Source organism: Sapajus apella, unplaced genomic scaffold (genome assembly GCF_009761245.1).
Source record: "Sapajus apella isolate SASKATOON/1434 unplaced genomic scaffold, GSC_monkey_1.0 scaffold190, whole genome shotgun sequence".
NCBI lineage: Eukaryota > Metazoa > Chordata > Mammalia > Primates > Cebidae > Sapajus > Sapajus apella.
The window spans coordinates 586261-608705 of record NW_022437130.1 but is presented as its reverse complement, the minus strand read 5'-3'; the positions used below and the strand labels follow the sequence as shown (position 1 = coordinate 608705).

At 50.1% G+C, this 22445-nt stretch overlaps 1 long non-coding RNA gene across 4 annotated transcripts in view; it reads right to left on the bottom strand.

Annotated features, from left to right (window-relative positions):
* Positions 1–343: 343 nt before the first annotated feature.
* Positions 344–22445, bottom strand: part of LOC116543592 — a 45923-nt gene continuing 23821 nt past the window's right edge. For all 4 annotated transcript variants that reach the window (XR_004265624.1, XR_004265625.1, XR_004265626.1 and 1 more), the window contains 3 exons: positions 14179–14594; positions 13100–13207; positions 344–908 (listed from right to left, as the gene is read on the bottom strand). This is a non-coding gene — a long non-coding RNA (uncharacterized LOC116543592). The remainder of the gene's footprint in view (positions 909–13099; positions 13208–14178; positions 14595–22445) is intronic.

The window sequence follows — 22445 nt, the reverse complement described above, 5'->3', positions numbered from 1 at the left end:
TCTGGACATGTTTGAATTTTCATTTGATTTCATAATTATAGAAGAAAGGAAAGGTGGTGGGGAAAGGGGTGGGAGCCTAGGCCGTGGAGGACAGGCTGGGAGAAATGCTCATGCCTGCAAACCCCTGCAGAAGGACCAGACTGGCCTAGTAGCACAGGGGCAGCTCCGGAGACAGCAGGGAGTCCAGGCAAGGGAGGTCGGAGCCACAGTGCAGGAGGTGGCGGTGCCCTGTGCAGGGTACCAGTGTGAGGCACACGCAGCTAGCTAGCCGCCTACCCTCCTTCCTCCTAATGGTGGCAGCAATGTGCCTTCCTTATAGACCCTGATGGCCATATGGCAAATTTACCTATTGGAATGTGGGCAGACATTGCTGGATGGGACTTTTGGGAAGAAACCTTTCCCCTAGAAAGGCTCAGTCAGCCAGAGGGTAGCTTTGCCCTTCCTTTGGTTCATTTTCTCTGCCTAGAATCAGATGTGATGAGGCTGGAGCTGCGGCCGCCATTTTGTGAGCACGAGACAATCTTGCGGTTGAAAGCCCTAATTCCCTTCTGGTGGAGCAGAGAGACTTGCGGACCTGGTCACCTGAATTTCATTGAACTGCTGTTTGTGGAGCCTCAGGAAAGCCTGCACTGCCTCCCACATTTCTCATTAATAGAGGGAGCAATAAATCCTACTTTGTTTACATGCCTGTTATTTCAAGTCTCTGTAACCCAGTTCCTAGCGGAAAAAGAAGCATTTCCTTCTGCCCTTAGCTTTAGAGACCAGGGCAGAGGGAGAGGATTTGCCTCCCGCCAACCCAGAGTTCAGCCTCCCAGCTTGAAGGTTACCTTTGTTTTTTCTTGCATGTTCCTTTGGTTTGTCTTCAGTGATTGACGAAGAGCTGATGCTCAAGGATTCCACACTGTTCTCTGGGGAGACACAAAAGTGAGGGCCACAGCAGTGACTCACCTGGCCCCTGAGAGCTGTGAACACAGCCTGAGGCGGGGAATGTCTCAGAAGCACAGGGGCTCAGCCTCAGCTCCCTCGCCTGTGAGACCGAGGGCTCTACATCTGAGATAATCACACTGGCTTTGCCAGGAAGTTGTGAGAATTGTGGGAGAAAAAGGCCTGGGAATCCCTAGCACCTGCGCCTGCTGCACAGGTGTTTTGTGCCTTCCCTTTCCCATCCTTCAGTGTGTTCCTTAGGAGTAACAGTGCAGGGCCGTTTTACAGATGGACATACTGGGACCAAGGGAGGACAAGGACCCCGAGCCTCTGGCCCCGACCTGGTCAGTGCCTTGTCTCCCAGGGACTTCCCGCAGGACTTGGATGGAAGCCCCTAAGACTCCACCTACTCAGGGAGCTCCCACCCCCATTCCACTGTGAGAAGTGGTCCTTCTGACCAAACTGGGAAACCGGGGGGGGTGTGCTGCCTGGAAGCCATAGCCTATTTTCTCTCCAAGCCCGGCAAGTCTACCCCCGCCGGGTGGGCTTCCCAGCACCCCGTTTCTTCAGGTGACCACTCAGGTGTTACTGGCAGGTCCCCAGTGCCTTGCGTTTCTTTTCAGCTGATACCCACAGGGAACAAGGGGTGTGGCCCGACACTACCTCCACCCCCACCCAGGAATCCTTTGTAGCTCAGAGATCCTGGTCTGCACCTGCGGGGCAGGGGCTGCCAGAACATGGTCTCTGGTGGGCTGCTCAGGGCGCCAGTTTTCCTGGGGGTGGAGGGCGGGGAGGAGGGGCTGTGTGATCCTGGAGTGAACAGTGAGTAGGAAGACAGGGCTTCTCATGAGGTGGGGCTGTGATACCAAGGCCTGGGCCCTGAGCAGACAGTCAAGGGGTGAGGGAAGGCTGTGGGAGTCTTGTGGGACAAGCGAGAAGGCCAGGCCTGGGCTGAAACTCAGAGGCCTTCAGGGCCACAGAGAATCCATAGCGTACGGTGCAGGAGGCAGAGGTGGTCGGGAGCGGTGAGGCTGGGTGAACTCAGGCGCTTGGCTGCTGAACCATGATTGTTTTCTAACTATCTTAGTGAGAATATGGTTAAATTTCCAAGTAGAATTTAATTAACCATATCATATAAATCAGAAACTACCACTGCTATTTAAATAGACCATAACCTAAACCACACAAAGCAAAACCTATTAAAATGAAAAAGCAATGAATCCGGATATGGTCCCAGTTACTAGGGAGGCCGAAGGGGAGAATCCTGTGAGCCCAGGAGGTCGAGGCTGCAGTGAACCATGATCATGCCACTCCACTCTAGCCTGGGTGACAGGGTGAGATCCTGTCTCTAAAACAAGAAAGAAGGAAAGAGCAATGCACATCAACAGCAAAAATTTCAAACAACACAGGTTTGATGTATTGATATGATGAAATAGCCTCACCTGAAGCTCTCGCTACCTATATAGATTTTTTTTTCTTTTTCTTCTTTTTTTTTTTTTTTTTTTTGAGAGGGAGTCTGGCTCTGTTGTCCAGACTGGAGTGCAGTGCTGTGATCTTGGCTCACTGCAACATCTGCCTCCCAGGTTCAAGCGATTCTCCTGCCTCAGCCTCCTGAGTAGCTGGGACTACAGGTGTGCACCACCATGCCCGGCTAATTTTTCTATTTTTAGTAGAGATGGGGTTTCACTATTTTGGCCAGGCTGGTCTGGAACACTTGACCTCAGGTGATCTGCCTGCCTCGGCTTCCCAAAGTGCTGGTATTACAGGCATGAGCCACCATGCCAGGCCAAGATTTTTGTAGCGCTAACTAAAAGTATTTTATGCACACATACATGCCACTTGCTTTTGCTTTTTCAGTAAAAAATTTGCCTGCTTACACACGAAAACAGAAATGAACCTTGAGGACATTACACTTAGTGAAACAAACCAGCCCCAGAGGACAAATACTCTATGCTGCTGCTCACAGGAGGTCCCTAGAGCATTCAGAGACCAGGTAGAACAGTGGTCGCCAGGGCTAGGGAAGTGGGAATGGGGAGCTGGTGTTCAGCGGGGACAGAGCTGCAGTCTGGGGATGAGAAGAGTTCCGAGATGGATAGTGGGGATGGTGGCACAGCAATGTGAATGGGCTTAATGTCACTGAATTAGTCTTAAATATAGTTAAGATGGTCAATTTTATGTTATATGTATTTTATCACAATTTTAAGGCTTTAAAAGTTCATCTGTTCATGCATAAGTCTCATCCGTACTTAGCCAAGTCCCTTGGAGGACCCTGTGGTTTTTTTCAATCATCTTTTGCAATTTCCAAAATTTTTTAATGGTCACTCCTATAAAATAAAATAAAATTTCAGAATGCTCTAAATTTACTAGGCCAAGGGGGAAGTTAAGCCCGGACACCTGATGCATGTAACCTGTTTGCTGTTCGGCTTCTGAGAGAGTAACCCTCCGGAGGTTGCAATGAGCTGAGATTGCACAACTGCACTCCAGCCTGGGCGACAGAGTGAGACTCCATCTCAGCAAAAAAAAAAAGAGAGAGAATAACTTTCCTCTTCACTGTTCCTGTTCTGTGAATGACCAGGAGAGACTGGACACCAGACCTCCCGCTTCTAATCACTGGACTTTGTGACAGATTATCTGCCTCTTTATTGTCCCATACCTAACTCAGAGAGGATGGCACCCAGGACCCCATGATAGTTGCGCCTTCAGTGTGGAATAAGTATACCTGTCCAGAGAGAAAAGAACCCCTCAGCTAGTCAGATCCTTGTAACGTGCATGAAACCTTCCACAGAAGGATGCTGAAATTCTGCTAAACTTCCCAAAGCTTTGTCTAGATAAGCAATCCCAGACTTCTACACTTTGGAACACAGACTTCCATCCGCTGGGGGGCCCGTTCTCGGCTTTGTGCTTGGAGAAGCTCTAAACCTGATTCTGATTCTTTTGGTTATTTTGGCTTGATACTCTCCCATCACTAGCTTTAGGGGGACCGTTTTCCCTACATCTGAAACTGTCACTCTAACAGGTGGCAAAGGGCATCTCGGTTTTCACCTGCATTTCTTAATTAGGAAGAAACTGTGTGTCTTTTTGGATGTTAATCATCCATCTTCTTGACTCTTTGTTAGTATCCTTTGCCCATTTCTCTACTGAAATGTTCTAGTTTCTAGATGATTCTTGAGAGCCTTCATCTGTTGTATTGATGGACACTGGCTCATTTGTCAGAGCTGCTGAAAATAATTCTCCTTCTGGCCAATTTGACTTTATCATTCATTTTCCTTATATGAAAATTTAACTTTCCCTTAATGAAATGCTTTGGGGTTTAGTGTCTTGTTTAGAAAGGCATTCTGCAGCTGAAGTTTAAATATTTTTTAGAAACAAAATCTTGTGTTTTCTTCCAGTATTTTAACCCAATTTAATTTTTTAACTTAAAAAGTCTTTATTAAAATGTAAGCCTACTTTCATAATAATTTGGGAGAAATAGGAAAAGAATGAACTTGGTGTGAAACAGTCTCATAAAAAATGACAAAATAGGCCAGGCGTGGTGGTTCACGCCTGTAATCCCAGCACTTTGGGAGGCCGAGACATGCAGATCGCTTGAGGCCAGGAGTTGGACACCAGCCTGGCCAATATGGTGAAACACTGTCTGTACTTAAAATACAATAATTAGCCAGGCATGATGGTGCACCTGTAATCCCAGCTACTCTGGAGGCTGAGATAGGAAGATAACTTGAACCAGAAGATGCAGGCTGCAGTGAGCCGAGATTGCACCACTGCACTCCAGCCTGGGTGACACAGTGAGACCCTGTCTCAAAAAACAAAATAAAATACACTACACTGGGCACTCCACTCATGTGACATGAGTTACTAGCATCGGAAAGTCCCTGTATCCTCTGTCTGTCAGAGTCCTTCAGGCTGTGTCCTGGGCCATTCCTCTCCTTTCCTCTTAGACACCTCACCAGTGCCCACGGCTTCAGTCTCAGCGGATTTGCTGATGCCCTCACGTTTCTGCCTACTGTCCTGACATCTGGGCCTCTACTCACAGCAGCCGCTTCAGTCTTGGCTGGGAGGTTCCCACAGGACACTGACACCCACACATCGCCATCTGAGCTCCTGGCCTTCCCCTTTCTGCCAAACCTGCTCCACCCCGGCCTTGGCCATCTCAGCAAACAACACTGTGATGCACTGGTGTCACGGTGGAGACAAGGCATCCCTGACACCCTCTTCTCTCTCATTCCACACCCAGTCAGTTACCAGATCCCACAGACTCTGCCTCCTGAGGAGCACTGGACCCATCTGCCCCTGCCACCTGCACACTCACTGTCATCCTATTTGCTGGTTCTCCATGATTACCCCCACCTGGACTCCCCACAGCAAGTCTGAACCGAGGTCCTCACCCTCCAGCCACCACCCCCCCCACCGCAGTAAACTCTTGGAGGGCAGGCATATTAACCATGCCTTTTACCTTCTTATTTAGATGCTTTGACCTCTGGGGCCTTCCTGAGGCTAAAGGACCTTCCCTTCCCTCCCCTCCCCCTAGGATTAGCCAATCCCTAGACACAGAAAATGACTTGCCTGGAGCACACCCTTCAAATGTCAACCACCCAATGCACAGCACACATCCCAGCCAGAGCCTCTATCAGCCTTTCACTTTCAGGACCACTGACCCCTGCCCTATCCCCTCAGGGCCAGGGTCAGACAACCAGGGGCAGCCTTGTGCCCCACAACCCCAAAACTATTCTAGCAAATCAGTCCTACACCTGCTCACTCACCTCACCGTTCCTTCCTGTGATTCCACAGTGGAGGCTCCTGCCCACATCCCCCTCTCCTTCTGCCTCTTGCCTACTCTGCAGTTTCTCTGGCACAGCCCTTCATGGTGCACCCGCTTCTGTCCTAGAGATCTGTGAGTAACAAGCCATCTTTCCAGAGGCCTCACCACACTGAGCAATATAAAACCTGAGTTTTAAACCAGCAGGAGCCATGTCTGTCCCATCCCTCACCACCCCTAGGACTAGGTTAGTGATCATGCCAGGAGAGTGGCCAGGCCTCCTCAGAGTGCCCACCAGGGGCCACAGAGCAGCACCTGGGCACTGTGAGTGAAGGACTCTGGCCCTTCTCTGGGCTGGGGCACAGGGTGATGCATGCTCACTCGGCATCTGCCTGGCCACAGCTGTGGGTGCTTTCTCAGGGTCAGGTGCGGCTAGGGATGTCGCCCTTTGAGTAAATGAACCTAGAGAAAGTGACTACTATCTACTCTTAATAGGCTAAGATAATTTGAAGAGGAACCTTTATGTCACTTTCTTTTTTTTTTTTTTTTTTTTTTTTTGAGACGGAGTTTCACTCTTGCTAACCAGGCTGGAGTGCAGTGGCGCGATCTCGGCTCACTGCAACCTCCAACTCCTGGGTTCAGGCAATTCTCCTGCCTCAGCCTCCTGAGTAGCTGGGATTATAGGCACGCGCCACCACGCCCAGCTAATTTTTTTTTGTATTTTTAGTAGAGACGGGGTTTCACCATGTTGACCAGGATGGTCTCGATCTCTTGACCTCGTGATCCACCCGCCTCGGCCTCCCAAAGTGCTGGGATTACAGGCGTGAGCCACTGCGCCCGGCCTCCTTTATGTCACTTTCTACATGCCCTGAAGGAGGTGCCTTGCCTGCCTTCCTGGAGTCCACATTCTGGACAGGTAAGAAGCAAACAAAAAGAAAAGAAGTGAGAGACGTTCGGTAGCTGGGGCAGCCAGGGAGCCCACGGAGAAGGTGCCTGTGGAGCAGAGCCCCAAGGGGAGTGTGGTGACAGCATGGGGACATCAAGGCAAAGCCCACAGGCAGAGCTGGGGGCTCCCCAGCCAGCATGGTAGGCAGGGTGTGAGTGTGGGGAGCACAGGGACGAGGCCCTTGGGAGCCACAGAAGGACCAGGGTTTGACAGAGACATTCCCCACAGAATTGGGTCACATCTGATCCCCACTCACAGGTCAGTGTCCTCCCTTGCAGCTGGGCACGCCCACACCTCCCTCCATCTTCTCATCCTCCCACCTGCTGTTCCCCCTCTGGGGACGCTCTCTCTGAGCTGCCTGTCCCCATCATTCCCCATCTCTGCTCAAGTATCACCTCCTCCAGGAAGCCTTCTTGATCCCCCTGTCTAAATGCTCCCACCGCAATCACTGAATCAGCCTCCTATTTCAGCAATTCTGGGAACCATGCTGTCTATTTAGTTGTTTATATCACTTATTTAACACATCTTAATAACGTATTTTTTTGATTGCAGTAACATACATACATATATGTATATAAAGAATACAATTTGCCATTTTATGGCATTAAAACTTTTTTACTATGGTAATATATATATAAAACTTAAAATTTGCTATTTTAATTACTTTTAAGTGTATGATTCAATAGCATTAATTACATTCACAATGTTGTACAACCACTACCAATATCTATTTCAAAAACTTTTCTTTACCCCAAACTGAACCTCTCTCTGCATTAAACAACTCCCCATCCTCCCCTCCTAAGCCCCTGGTGGCCTCCATTCCACCTTCAGTCACTGTGACTTTAATGCTCCACTATCTCATAAGAGTGGAATCATACAGTATTCATCTTTTCATGTCTGGTTAATTTCACTTGGCATAATGTTTCCCAGGTTCATTTGTGTTGTCGCATGTATCAGAATTCCCTTCCTTTTTAAGGCTGAATAACACTCTGTTGCTTGGATGGACCCCATTTGCTCTATCTATTCCTCCATTGGTGGACACTCGGGTGCCTTCCACTTCTTGGCTATTGTGAATAATGCTATTGTGAATATGTGTAAGCTAATATCTGAGTTCCTGCTTTCAGTTCCTTTGGGTTCATTTCTAGAAGTAGAATTTCTGGATCATATATTAACACTGTTTAACTTTTTGAGGAACTGCCTATTTTTCTCAGTGGCTGAACCATTTTACACTTTCACCAACAATGTAAAAGGGTTTCATTTTCTCCACATCCTCCCTGTGGAAAGCAAAAATGATCCTCTTCAAAGTTTCCTTTATTGTTAAAGAATAAATCGTACGTGTGCTAATAACTCTTTGTTAAGCCCTATCCTATGTAGCTGTTAGACATGCTTACAGGCACGTAGTACATTCTATGTCCTTGTACTTTAACCAAGATATCTGTGCTGCACACGCTTACAGGCATGTCCCAGCTTGCAGCCCCTTACCTGTTTAAAAACGTTTTAAGCTATTAGCCAATCAGGTTTTCAGTTTAGATTGTGAGGTCTGGCTCTAACCAATAGAGATCAGACACAGCAGTGAGGACAACCCCAAATGCGTAAAGGATAAATACGTCTGCTTTTCCTTTGTTCGTTGTACTCTCGTGGCAAGATGGCTATCGAGGGTGCCCTTCCTGCAGGAAGTAAAAAGTGCTTTGCTGAGAGATCCTTTGTCTCAGTGCTGAGTTTTCTTTGCAGCACCAAGCATCTGTTTCCAACACTGCTATTTTTTATATTTTTGGATAGTAGCCATCCTAATGGGTGTGAGATGGTATCTCATTTTGGTTTTGATTTACATTCCCTTAATGACTAATGATGTTGAGTACCTTTCCTCCTGCTTGTAGGTCATCTGCATATCTGCTTTTGAGAATTATCTATTCAAGTCCTTTGCCCATTTTTGAATTTGGTTGTTTGGTTTTTGTTGTTGTTGGGTGTTAGGAGTTCATTCTATATTCTTGATATCGGTCCTTTGTCAAAGATTTCTAAACATGAGCTAATCTCAGATAAAAGTCTGGCTCTCTCAAGCTTGGAGTGGGCGGAGAAGGACAGTAGCCCTTGACCGACAGGGCCAGGCGGTTGCTTTAAGCTGTGGGGTTGGAATAATGCCCATTTGCTGAGCCAGCCCCTCAGAAGCAGGCCGTGGTCAGCAATCAAACACATAGATCGATTTTTGGAGGACAAGATCCTTATTGCCCACCCTGTCACCAAGCAAGCTGTACCAGGAACGTAGGCCACCTTCTTCCTGCTGTGGGCTGGAGGCTGGTACAGCTGCTCCAGGAAATGCTAAAAATTCACTAAAATTTCCCAGCCTCCTCATCAAGATCTTCCCTGCAAGTTGCAAGCGTTCACTAAACTCCAGAGATTCTGAATAGTTGCTTCTGATAATTCATGCCAGCAAAATTGTTTCAGGGTAGGGATTTCTAGAGCTTCCTACTCTGCCATGACGTCACCCCCATTGTCAATGAGTTGCTTGCTCCACTTCCCCTATGGGCTGTTCATTGCTGGGGCACAGAGACAAACTGGTTTTTCTGTGTTGGTTTTGTAACCTGCAACTTTGCTGAGCTCATTCATTTGCTCTAGTAACTTTCTTGTGGATTCTTTGGGATTTTCTATATAGAGGATTGTGTCATCTGTGAATAGTTTTACTTCCTCCTTTTCAATCTGGATCTTTTACTTCTTTTTTTCTTTTCCTTGCCTAATTACCCTGGCTAGAACTTCTAGTGCAGTGTTGAACCACAGTGGTGAAGGAGGGCATCATTGTTTTGCTCCTGAACTTAGAGGGAGAGCTTGCAGGCTAACAGGTTTTGACTGAGAACTGTGATGTACCAGGCTTTGGGAGGACAAATGCCCCTGCTGCATGGGAGCAAGATAATAAGCAACACAAGTGAGGAAAGGTTGAGAGGCCAGAGGGTAGAACGTGCCACTGAGAAAATGAAAGAGGGAACAGCAATGAGGGATGTAGGGCAGGCGGGGCGCTTCATTTTACCTTGTTTAGGGGAGGCTCACGGGAGCTCACTCAAATGTGGAGCTGACATTTGAGTGAGCTCCTGTGGGGTGTGAGGAAGTGAGCCCCAGGGAAATCCAGGAGAAGAACATTCCCTGTGGAGGACACAGCAGTGCCAAGACACTGAGTGGGAGTGAGCCAGGTCTGGCCTAGCCAGGGCTGCAGGAATGAATGGAGCCAGTGAAGGGGAGAGCTGTTTGCTATACTCTCCTAAATGCTCAGACCACAGGTGCCTCCAACTCATCGGCCTCTGTGCCCCAGCCCAGCACAGTGCCTGACACATGGTAAGTAAAATCCATAAATATCAGTGAAATGATCGTGGGTCCCTGAGTGGCCTGATGTGGGCTGCATGTGTGGATGATGCACTCTGCCCCCAAGGCCACCAGGCTGGGCTTTATAGATGGCCCAAGATGAAGGCTAGATTACTGAAGACCGTGTTTCTCCACATTGCCAAATCAAACTCCTGCCTCCAGCCCTTCCTATCCCTCATAGCCAGAACTGGCAGGGGGATGGCCTGGCCATCTGTGACTTTAGCAACCCCATGCCCTTTCTGGATGCTCCCAGCATAGGGAACGTGGACTTGAGAGGCAGCAGCAAAAACCTGGAGTGCATCATGGCCTGATACGCACAAGCCTCCTTCAGCAGGGGCAAGCCTCTCCCAACCTGTTCCTCTTGGAGTCTTGTACCCGGAGCCTGGTGTCTTGGGAAATATATTTGGCTGCTCAAGGAACAAGCCCCTAACACCTCCAGTGAGACTCAGGCAGGGTTCTGGCCCAGAGGGACCAGCTACAGGCCCCTCTCCTGGAACTAGCCCCGCACTGGGCTAGGTGCTGATGGTATGGAGCCAGAGCTCTGGGCGCTCCTGTAGTCCCCACCCCTGCCCGCCCTAATGGGGAGGCCTGCGGTCCACTCTGGCTTTCCCTGACTCTTCAGCCTGGCCAAGGTTTTCATCAGGTGCCCTCCGTCCTCTACTTCAGGGAAGAGGCCTTGCTCAAGGTCTCAAGGGAGGCTGTGGTTAAACCAGCCCCTCTGCTGAGGCTTCGCGAATAGCATCCTCATCACAAAAGTCATAAAGCTAGACACTGGGCAGTCTCCCTCTTAAATCCTTCCCATCATCTGGGCAGAGCTCACCCAATAGCCCTCCTGGGCCACAGGCCCTACCCAATGGGTCCATGCTGGCCTCCTATCTCTCCCTTAAACACGCCACACTCACTCCTACCTCAGGGCCTTTGGGTGTGACTGGCCCCTTAGAATGCTCTTTCCCCACTTGGCCTCCACGTCCCTGCCCTGGGCCCTCTGGCTGAGGCTGGGGTCCTATATGTACTTGGTTCAGCATCCCCAATCCTCTCACTCCAGGTGGCTCAATGTTATCCTGGCCCCTACCTTTGTCCCAGCTCCTGCAACTAACTTGAGGACACAGGGTGCCGCAGTACCCCTGACTGGAGTCTCTGGACAGGCCCCTTGCCCACCTTGCCCATGCCAACCTCCCTGACCCGCCTGACTCTGAGCCCCCGGCCCTGGCTGCGGATCCCAGCTCTGCCTGTCTGGCCTGGTTTTCTCACAAATGCACGGGCCCTCAACCAATCTCGAGGGACTACCAAGCCATAGGGTCACAGGGTACCCCAGCTAGGCACTCCCCCCATACCAATAAACAAATCAATATAGTGTACCCGTCCTTCAACTGTCCTTCAGTAGCACAATTATCTGCATTGTGTTATGGGCATATTGAGAGTAATTTGTTATCTGTAAACATTTCAAAGCTATCTTTTTTTTTCTTTTTTTGAGATGGAGTCTCGCTCTGTTGCCCAGGCTGGAATGCAATGGTGTGACCTCGACTCACTGCAATCTCTGCCTCCCGGGTTCAAGCGATTCTCCTACCTCAGCCTCCCAAGCATATGGGACTACAGGTACCCACCACCACAGCCGGCTAATTTTTGTACTTTTAGTAGAGATGGGGTTTCACCATATTAGCCAGGCTGGTCTCAAACTCCTGACCTCAGATGATCTGCCAGCCTCAGCCTCCCAAAGTGCTGACATTACAGACATGAGCCACTGAGCCTGGCCGAAGCTATCTTTCTTTCTTTCTTTCTTTCTTTCTTTCTTTCTTTTTTAAGCCCTATTCTAGCCTTTCTCCATTTTAAAATTTACTCTGGAGCAAAAAAAGAGAATGAGAGAGCGTTTGCTTCTGTAAGTGTAAGGTGGGGATCACCGTTTATAGCAGCACACTTTCTGAAACAAGCTAATCACAGGGAATTGGTTAATAAATTATGATATAGCCATGCTGAAAGATTACTATTCTGCTCAAAAGCACAAAAAGTATGAGGGTATTCTTAATGTATTCTTAACAGTCTCCATAATGTATGGGCATTTTAAAAAATTAAGGTACGGACAGGGTTTTCATTGTGTGGCCTCCGTGTAAGAAAAGAACAAGCCCCATCCACACACACTTGCCCGTATGTGCACCGAGCTGGTAGCCTAGAAGAGACAGGTGACACTGGCCACCTCTAAGGAGGGGACACTGTGTGTCTTTGACAGGGTGGGAGGGGCTTTTCACAATGAGGGGCTTTTAACACACTTTTGAATTTTGAACCGTGGAATACTCTGCCAGGTCAAAACCAAATTAAATTCCAATTGAAAAGCCAAAGGGCCCCAGATGGGTCCGGGCAGTCTCCCTCAGCACCGCCCTGTGTGAGATCCTGGAGGATGCATGCAATTCCACTAAAGCAGGCATGTTTCACCCAGGGCTTAGTGCCAGCTAGCCACATCCTTGGGCCCCCCTGGCATTTGTACTCAGAGGGGTTCTGAGAGAAGCTCACCTTCACGGTAACACCTTGCTCATGGTCTGTTGTGTGTTGAATTGCGTCACCCCAATTCATATGTCTAAGTCCCAACCCCTACTGTCTTAGAATGTGACCTTGTTCAGAAATAAGGTCTTTGCAGCTGTAATTCACTAAGCTGAGGCCATTCTGGAGTGGGGTGGGCCTCCAGTCCAACGTGATGGGGTCCCTGTAAAACAGGGAAAGCTGGACACAGACACACACAGGGAGAATACCATATGGGCAGGAAGACTGGGATTAAGAGTGACACTTCCACAAGCCAAGGAACACCAAGGATTGCCTGCAAGGCACCGGAAGCCAGGAGAGAGTCCTGGAATAGGCTCGCCCTCAGAGCCTTTGGAAGGACCCAGCTTTATGGAAAACCTGGTATCAGACATCCAGCTCCCAGAGCTTGAGAAAACAAATGTCTGTGGCTCCAGTCCTCCAGTTTGGTGCTTTGTTACAGCAGCCGCAGGGAACCCATACACATTGTCTCAAGGGAAGAGGGCAGATCTGTGACTCCTGCCTAGTGCTTGGTTTAGAGCCACCTTAACCCATGAGGGAGCCTCTCCGAGGCTGCCTCTCACCTCCGAGAGCACCCACCCTGGCCCGGCACTTACTGTCATTGGTCTTGTTCTTGGAGACCATAGTGGATGGTATCTCAGACATCCTAGCTGAGGCCCAGGGGATTGATGCAAGGCTCCTCCTCTTCTAAAGGATATCCTCACCTGGGGAGTGACACAGAGCTTCAGCCAGGTGGTCCCAAAGCCCAGAGCTCCCTTGCCCTGGGTAGCTGACACCAGCATTTGTGGGGGATCATTGTGTGGGGACACCTGCCTGCTCCCTGCCTCTTCCACCCGAGGGTTCACTCTCCCCTCCTGGACCTGGCTCTAGCTGCCTACTTCTTCTGTTTCTTATAACATATCGATCTTGGCTTTAAGCCTTTGCATTTTCGGCCTCCTCAGCCAAAATATATTCTCCCATACCCAGCTGGGGGTGGTGGGCTCCCTTCTCTTCAATTCTGAGCTCAAATGTCAACCTCTTTAGAGAGACCTCTCACCATCCCATCCAAAGTGATTTCTTCCTCCCCACACCTGTGTGACCTTTATTTTCTTCTCTGCAATTCCCATTAACTGATTATCACTTAAAAAATCTGTTCATTGTCTATTTCTCTCTAAAATGTGAGCTCCATGAGAACAGGGGTTGTTTTCTGCTCATCCAAGGTCCTGACACGCCCTTGGCACTCCTTAACTTCATTTCATTTTTGCAAGGGAGAAAACAGAGATTCAGCAAGGTGCCCAAAGTCACAGTCAGGAGGGGCTGCCTCTGGAAGGGGCCCAGGGTTCTCCCACTCTAGGCTTTTGCCATTCCAGCCGCATTCCTGCGACAGCCCCCTAATTGGGTGAGCCTGGAGTTCGCAGGGTCGTCTCCTAACACCCATACTCTGCCAGCGTCCTCCAAGCTCCGTGCACACAGGAAGGTGCACAGGGATGGTAGGACAGAGAGGTGGATGGTAGATGGGTGTGTGTCAAGCAAGTGGCATACGAGCAGAGGGCAGGGAGCCTTGCAAGGGGCGCCAGAGAGGTATGCTCCCGGCCATGCGCGCCCCTTTGGCCCTGGTCTCGAATCACCGCCCCCGCCCCCACGCGCCCTCACGGAACCCGCCCGCCCCTTCTTCCCCGGCCTCACGCGCACTCACCTGCCCCGACCGCCCCAGCTCCCTCTGAAGCGTCCGCGCGGCAGTTCTCAGCTCCAGGAACTGGGCTCTTGGGTTTACGTCTCCAAGGCAACCATTCTTCAGGCCGGCTGTGACACCACAAAGGCCGCTGAGGCTGGGCGCGTGGAGGCAGGGCCTGCGGGCCACGGGACAGGGAGGGTGCGCGGCCCCGCTGCTAGGTCTGAGCTCCCGTCGCGGTGTGCCCCCTGACGCCGCCAGGACTGCGCCTGGCCCAGGCCCGCACCTGGTGAACGCAGGTTTCTTCCTCTGAGGTTCATCACTCCGCCCTTGGGCCGGCTCCTTTTTTTCATCCTGATTGGTTTATTCACCACGTCTCAGGCACTGAACAGGGCGCGCAAGGCGGATGATTTTGAAGCAAAAATAGCCCTGGTTCTTTCCTGCGGAGGGATCACACTTACTAGGGAGACGGTTTTCAAAGTGTGGTCTCAAGAGCAGCAGCATCAAAAATGCTGGGAACTCGTTAGAAAGGCAAGTTTACAGTCCTCACTCTGGAATCAGACACTCGGAGTGGAGCCCAGCAATCTGCGTCCTGACGAGTCCACGTGCAACTCTAGTGCTGGCTAGTGTCGGAAAGCCACTGCTCTGCGGAGCGAGTGAGACCCATCACAGTGAGACAGTGACACGCGAGAGGATGAGGCAGGCCATGCAGACCAGGGCAACTTTAGAGCGTCCAGATCCACCAGCTGCTTGCAGCCAGGGGAACCAGGGTGTCTGGCCCTCCCACTCAGGGATCCTGTCTTCCACAAAAAGCAGCAGCCAGAGACCGCTCTGAGTTCTGAACACATCACTAGATTTTCCCAGTATCCATGGGGATTGAGAGATTGACAAAGACTGCTTGGAGCTGACAGCATAGTCAGGGGCTCATCTTTTCAGGGACTTAGGAGTTTCTGTGGGACTCTGGAGCAGTCTGCAGCCCAGCAATGTAGTCCTAGTGAGGATCCCAGTTGTGTCAGGCTCTGCCCAAAGCCGGTGTAGTGGGTGGAAAGACCACATCCACAGCAGGAACTCCGCTGGAGCCAGAGGTGGGAGTGAGAAGGAGCTCCCAAGATGGAAGGAGCAGGGATCCCTGAATCCTCACTTGTAGAATAGTGTCCCAACTTGCAATATCCACAGTGGGCTTTGTACAAGGGAGAAAGAAAGTTGTGTTAAGCCACATATGTGATTTGTGCATGTGCCTATGCGTGCTCGTGTAGTGTGTGTGTACATGTACTCATATGTGTGCTTATTACAGCTGCTAGTGTCAAATATGCTGAAAGACAAGTGGTCCCTTTACCCTTAGGAGAGAGGCTCCTTACACTGACATTCAAAGTCCTCAGTGACCCTGCCCCAGCCTACCTCTGCAGCCTTATCTCCTCACAATCCATCAAAGCAGAACAAAAAGCTGTGCCTCCGACTTAGGTTTCAGCAAACCACAAGAAGCGCTTCATGAACTAGTGACTCAAGTAGAAAAGCAAGTGTTTTTGAAATGGTTTATCTAAACACTAGGTGTTCGAATGAGGCTTTTAGGAATCTAGAAAATAAGCGACCCAAAGAGAATAAAGCTCCTGCCCATTCATTGTCATCAATAGATCAGTTTATGAACTGTTGTGAATCTCCCCAGGAACCTTACAGAGAGTTTCCTATGTGCCAGGTGCTGTTCCACATGCTTGACACCAATCCACCCATTTCACCCACATGATCACCCTGCCTTTGCGTGAGCTGCCCGTGTGGACAGAGCAGGGATGCAGTGAGGCAGTGGATCCAGCTCTGCTCTTACCTAGAACACACTGCCTCTCACCAGGAAATCGTACTATCATTTTATGCAGTTATCCCAGACGATGATGCACAAGCTTTGGGGAAAAAACACAAGTCCAAAGGTGTACTTTATAATAAAGGCAAGTTCTCTAGTCTGTTTCGATGTTCTGGCCTTTGTTTTTGCTCTTGGTAGCTTACAAGGTTAGAAAGGAAACCATCTAGAAAATGTGACCTGATTTGGAACTTTTATTCTTAGCCTAACAGATCAAATTAGAAATACCGTTTGCTGATGAAAAGCTAATTTTTAAAAATCAGATGGGTGATTGGTAGAGCGATGGTGACCGGCTGGCTGTGTGGTGAATCGTGGTGGCCTGCAAGCTGTCCAGCCCAGGGAGTGGGCATGTGGGTATCTGCTTCAAAATCCTTCCAATGTTTCTATATGTTCAAAGCTTGAAAATGTTCATAATCAAACATTTTGGGGAAAGCTAACAATCTTCTTAAACGAGAAATTTGTATTTCTGATTTCATATTTTCCCCCTCAAAGAAGATATATCAGTCTGTGCTCTTGGGAACAAACAACAGAAAGCAACTATAGCCAGTTAAAGGGGAAAAGGATTTGGAGGTGTCCCCAGACTCCATAGGAGGACAGGGAATCAGGTTGGGAGATGCTGTACACTGGAGTGGAGCTCAAAGCCACTGCAGGCATGTTCTGGAAGAGACTATGCTGTGATTCGAAGTCTGCTGTGTACTCTTGACTGGCAGGCAGCACCTGAATCACCTGCCTGCACCTCGTGCCTTCCACGCAAGATCTCTGGCTTCTGCGGTGGGAGGAGGGACTCAGAATCCAGCGCGGGTCAGGGATTGTCCTGTACCTAGACAGGGTATTCCGAGGTCTACCACAATGACAAAGCCTGAGAGAGCAGCTCGTGTTTCTTTCCTGCAGCACCTCGTCTCACTGTCATTCTGCAGTACAGCAGGCCAGACAGGATTGTTAAGTCACCTTTCAGGTAAAATGCCTTAGATGCCCAGATCTCTCCCATGTGGGCTTTCCTCTTGCTCAAGGTGCTAGGATATGGAGAATGACAGCCATGTCTGCTGTGCTTCACGGTGAGTCCAGAGCTTTCCACGGGGAGGACAGCAATGTGAGCTCTTTGCACTACTTACACTGCCCTAGGAGCTGCTGCACAAGGTGTGACCTGCAGGACTTTGTCTAGCATGTTTCAGAGGAAAGCTGCAAAGTCCTTAAAGAGTGTCTGAAGCCCCATCCCCCCTCCCTCTCTGGGCACATGTCCCGACCCATTGCCAGGTGCTCTTGCCTGGCATGCTTTTTCTATTTTGTGAGCAACCACATTAATCAGATTGCTTTCCTGCCAGCTCAGATGGATGAATAATTTGATTGCAGTCTGGGAAAAAACAGGAGTGACTTTTGGCATCCACACCCAGGCATAGCACATTTGACCTCATGCCAGAGAAAGCATTCCAGTGGAATAAAAGAGAAGGGGCTGGGCGCGGTGGCTCACTCCTGTAATCCCAGCACTTTGGGAGGCTGAGGCAGGTGGATCACGAGGTCAGGAGTTCAAGACCAGCTTGGCCAAGATGGTGAAATCCCGTCTCTACTAAAAATACAAAAATTAGCCAGGTGTGGAGGTGTGTGCCTGTCATTTCAGTTACTCAGGTGGCTGAGGCAGAGAATTGCTTGAACCTGGGAGGTAGAAGTTGGAGTGAGCCAAGATCGTGCCATTGCACTCCAGCCTGGGCAACAGAGCGAGACTCTGTCTAAAAAAAAAAAAAAAAAATCTTGGAGCCCAGAGTAAGAATAAGATTGGGCGGGCTTGGGAAGGCAGCTGGGGATGTCATCATTTGGACGAGGTTAAAGGGTGAATAGGATCTAAATAGGCCCTGAGTCAGGGAATTTGAGGAGCAGGGAAGAGCATGAGCCTGAGTCCAGGGAATGTGAATGACCCAGTGGGGCCAGAGTGTAGGATGTGTGACAGCAAAGGCCGTGGCGGGGGTGGGTGAGGGGGTGGCATGCATGGGGCACTGGGAAAAGGTAGGCAGGTGCCCACCCAGTCATAGAGGGCAGGAATGGCTCTCCAGAGGTGATGGGTGGGGTCTTTCATTACTCCACATGGGGGACAAGAAAGGCAAGACCTCCAGGTTTGCTATTTGGTTGATCTTTACTTTTAAGAGGATGGATTGGAGGGCTGGAGGGGTGGAGGGCCAGGAGGCAGGCCCAGGGGCAGGGCAAGGTGTTACAGTACAGCAGCTGTTTTCCAGCAAGAGATAAAGCTGACTTATATTAAGGTAGATGCAGTTAGGATGGAGGGAGGGAGCCTGGATAGAAGCTATGCTTAGGAGGCAGGCTGGGCAGAATGGCTGCTGGGGCTGAGGGGAGGCACCTCGATTCCGGTGGGTGAAATTCATTTGCTGGGAGGAGAACTGACGGGAGGAGGCCTGGCGGGAGGAAGTGTGTGCTTAGGTCTCCTTCGAAGAGTGGACATGCCAGGAGGGGTGTGGCTGGCTGCCTGCCTCCAGCAGTTACACATGAGGGAGCACTGGTGCACACAGTCCCTGAGCTCCCTGGGCACATGGGAGCAGGGCCATTCCTGACTAACACGGAACTCTTCTAATGGGCAAGCTTTGCACCAGAGCCTCCCATCACCCTGGGCAAGTTTCTCAGAGCCGCCCTGCAGCATGAGGCTTTTCCTATCCAGTCTCTCCTTTCCTCTCTTCCTTCACAGATGTCAAGCCTGCAATGTGTAGGAAGTTCTTCCTCCCTCCTCCTGCTCCCCTCTCCTTTATCTAAACAGGTGTTTCTGTCATCTGTTTCTGTCTTGGCATCTGTGTCTCGGAGAATTAGGAGAATGAGTGTGGGGGAAAAGGTCTGGGTCAGTTTCAGATGGGCTGAGTGTGGGGTTCCCTGGGAGATCTCCAAGAGCAGGTGCAAACAGATGGTTGCCTGCATTGGTCTGAAAATCCAGGGAGAGAGGGTTGGTGTGCAGGCTGCAGGTAAAATCACCTTGGGGAACATTTGGAGTGAGAAGAGAGGGTAGCCTGAGGAGGAAGAGGAGCTCAAAGGAGACAGGGAAGGAAGGGACAGCAAGGAGGGAAGAGCACTAAGAAGGTGGTGCTGTGCAAAGCCACAGGAGCAGAGAAGAGAGGTGGGCTGCCAAGACCAGGCAATGGAAAAGAAAAGTCTTTTCAGCCAGTGGTGCGGGGACAACTAGATATCCATATGTAAAGGATGAAGCTGGACCTCACCTCACATCATGCACAGAAGTTATGTACCCAAGAATGATGAAGGCCTATGTTCACACAAAAACTGGTACACAAATGTTCATAGCGGCATTATCATAGTAGCCAAGAAGCAGAAGCAATCCGTCTTCATCAGCTAAAGAATGAATAAACAAAAGAGATTATAGACCGAAATGCAAGAGATAAAGCTATAAAACTCTTAGAAGAAAACATAGGAATAAATATTTGTGACTTGAGTTCAGCAACTGCTTCTTAGATATGACACCAAAAGCAAAAGCAATAAAAGAAAAAAATAGATAAATTGGACTTGGTCAAATTTTAAAAACTTTTTAGCTATAAACCGTATCATTAAGAAAGTGAAAAGAATGGGAGAAAATATTTACAAATCGTATATCTGATAAGGGACTTGTATTTAGAATCTGTAACAAACTCCTACAGCTCAGTAATAAAAAGACGAATAACCCAATTTAAAAGTTGGCAAAGAATCTGAATAGACATTTCTCCAAAGAAGACACACAAATGTCCAATAAGCACATGAAAAGATGCCTAGCAACTTCAGTCATTAGAGAAACACAGATCAAAAACAGTGAGATACCATTTCATACCCACTAGGATGGCTATAAAAAAAAAAAAAGACAGTAACAAATGCTGGTGTGGATGTAATCATAACTCTCATACACTGCTGGTGGCAATGTAGAACGTTGCAGCCACTTTGGAAAACAGTCTGGCAGTTCCTTCAACCATTAAGCATAGTTCTAGATGACCCAGCAGTTCCACTCCTAGGCATATACCCAAGAAAAAGAAACCATATGTTCGCCAAAAAACTGGTACCCAAATGTTCATAGCAGCATTATTCCAAATGGCCAAGAGGCAGGAACAACCCAAATGTGCACCAGCTGAAGAATGGGTAAAGAAGATGTGGTCTATCAATGGAATATTATTCAGCAATAAAAATAAAGTACCGAGAAATTCTACAACACAATGAACCTTGAAAACAGCATGCCAAGTGAAAGAAGCATCACAGAAGATCACATGTCCTATGAATTCACCTATGTGCAATTGGGGAAATAGGCAAATGGGCAGTGGTGGCTAATGGAGATGGGATTTTGTTCCTTGGGGTGATGAAAATGTTCTTAGACTATGGTGAACATTAGATCTACTCTGTGAATATAGTAAATGCACTTTAAGTGGGTGAAGTTTAGATATGTACATTATATCTCAATAGATATGTTCAAAAGGAGAAGAAAGGGGTCCACATTGCTGAGTGCTCTTGAGTGGCCAAGTGAGAGAGACAGAAGAGTGTTCATGGGATTTGCCAACAAATCGGTTGACCTTGGTGTGAGCAGTTTCAGGATCTTCTGAGGGACTGAGATGGGTGGGTGATGAGGAGGAGGAGAAAGTGCCCATGGACAGCACTTTTGATGGTCCTGGCAGTGGCTCCATCTTGCTCCTTTATGGGTGTGCAGACCCACAGTGGGACTGGGGAAATGACTCTGGTCTTCCCTGCTGCTCTGGTGGAGGCTAGGTCATTAAAGCCAGACCCCCAGTGCCACAGTTCAGGAGGTAGGACGCTAGGGAATGCAGCATGGTGGGTGAGAAAGGTACATGGCACTGGCCTGGGTCGCCGGTGTGCTCCTGGGCCTGGTCTCTGCATGTGGGGGGGGGGGGGGGGGGGGGGGGTGCAGGTCCCAGGTGGTTAGGGGACTGTGGTCAGCCAGGAAGAGGGGCTGAGACTAGACCAGGCTGTGGGAATAGAGGAAATGAAAGACACACACACACACACACACACACACACACAGAGAGAGAGAGAGAGAGAGAGAGAGAGAGAGAGAGGAGGCAGAAGGAAGCTGGAGGGACCAAGGTGCTGAGGAGGCTGGGGTGAGATCCAAATACCAGAGGAAAGGCAGGAAGTGTGAGCATCAGGGGGTGCTGGGGGGGGTGGGGTGGCATGATTTAGCCCCAGGAGCCCAGGGAAGGTCGTCTCCACACTAGCTCCAGATATCATTTAGGTTGTTTTGCTTCAAGAAACAGAAAGCTTCACCGGAAATGGCTTGACTTACAAGGAAATATCTCCTGAGAAGCCCCTCAGAACACCTCTCCTCACATCTTCTTAGCCAAAAAACCTCCTGCATGCCTAAACCAGTTGCTGCCTGGGGGAAGGCTGGGGACTGGGTGGGAGGCCTCACACTACCACATCCGTTGTGTTAGGAAGGGCATGGGGGATCTGAATGGATTCTGGCTTGGTCATAGCACTCACTCCGTGACATCCCCACCCAGGTGCCTGCAAGCCCTGAGGCAGGCGGCTGGCTCTGGCTTCCCCCCTCTTCTAGCCCAGGAGCACCGCTCTCCTGCCTGGGGTAACCCCATGTGTGCAAGTACACTGAAAACTATGTCTGTGAGGCGGGATTATGGCTGATTATTTTCTTCCTGTTGCTCTCTCTCAATTTTCCTTACAATGAAGTTGTACACGTGTATTACTTCTATAATAAGAAAACAGTGAAAAGTAGAAGAAACTGCTGTGGGCACCGTGACTCCCGCGGGATGCGCGAGCTGCTGACGAGGATTTTCGGGTCTGGCCCCTCTTCCCGCGGCCCCTCCGTGCCCTCTGCGTGGAGCCCACTCGGTTTCCAGCGCCGTTCCTCTGCCGAGCCCCCGCCAAGGGCCTGGCTCCTGCCCTCCCATCTCTTCCCCGGCCAGTGTTTCCATCTCAGCCTCAGCCCCGCCACCCCTGCGCTCAAGCCTGGGCTGCTATGTCCTCCTTGTGCCCCCAGAGCCATGGTCACTTCACGAGGACCTCTGCTGGTGTCTCCTCTGCTGTCCTGGAGGTCCCAGAGAACAGGAGCTGTGTCCTGTGACCCGCTGACGGCAACGTCTAGCACTCGGAAGGCGTTCATTATCTAGTTTGTCGAATGAGTCAATGGACAGTGGCTGGGGAATGGAGTGGACGGTGGACGCGAGGATGTTTCCTTGAAAGGAGGAAGTTCCCGCGGAGGGAGTGGACAGGGCCTGCCTGTCTGAGCCGCGCGCAGGTGAGTGGGTGTCTGGACGAGGCACGGACTGCAGGGCGCTGAGGATAGGGGGACGATGTAAAGGGGACGGGTGGCCGAGGCCGGGCGCAGATGACGCGCGCGTAGTGGGAGGAATGGGGCGCCAGGGGGCAGACGGGCGACCCGGCGGCGCGCTGTCCGCATCCGCCACGGCGTGGCGCCCGCACCGGCCAGCGCGCCAGGGGCGAATGC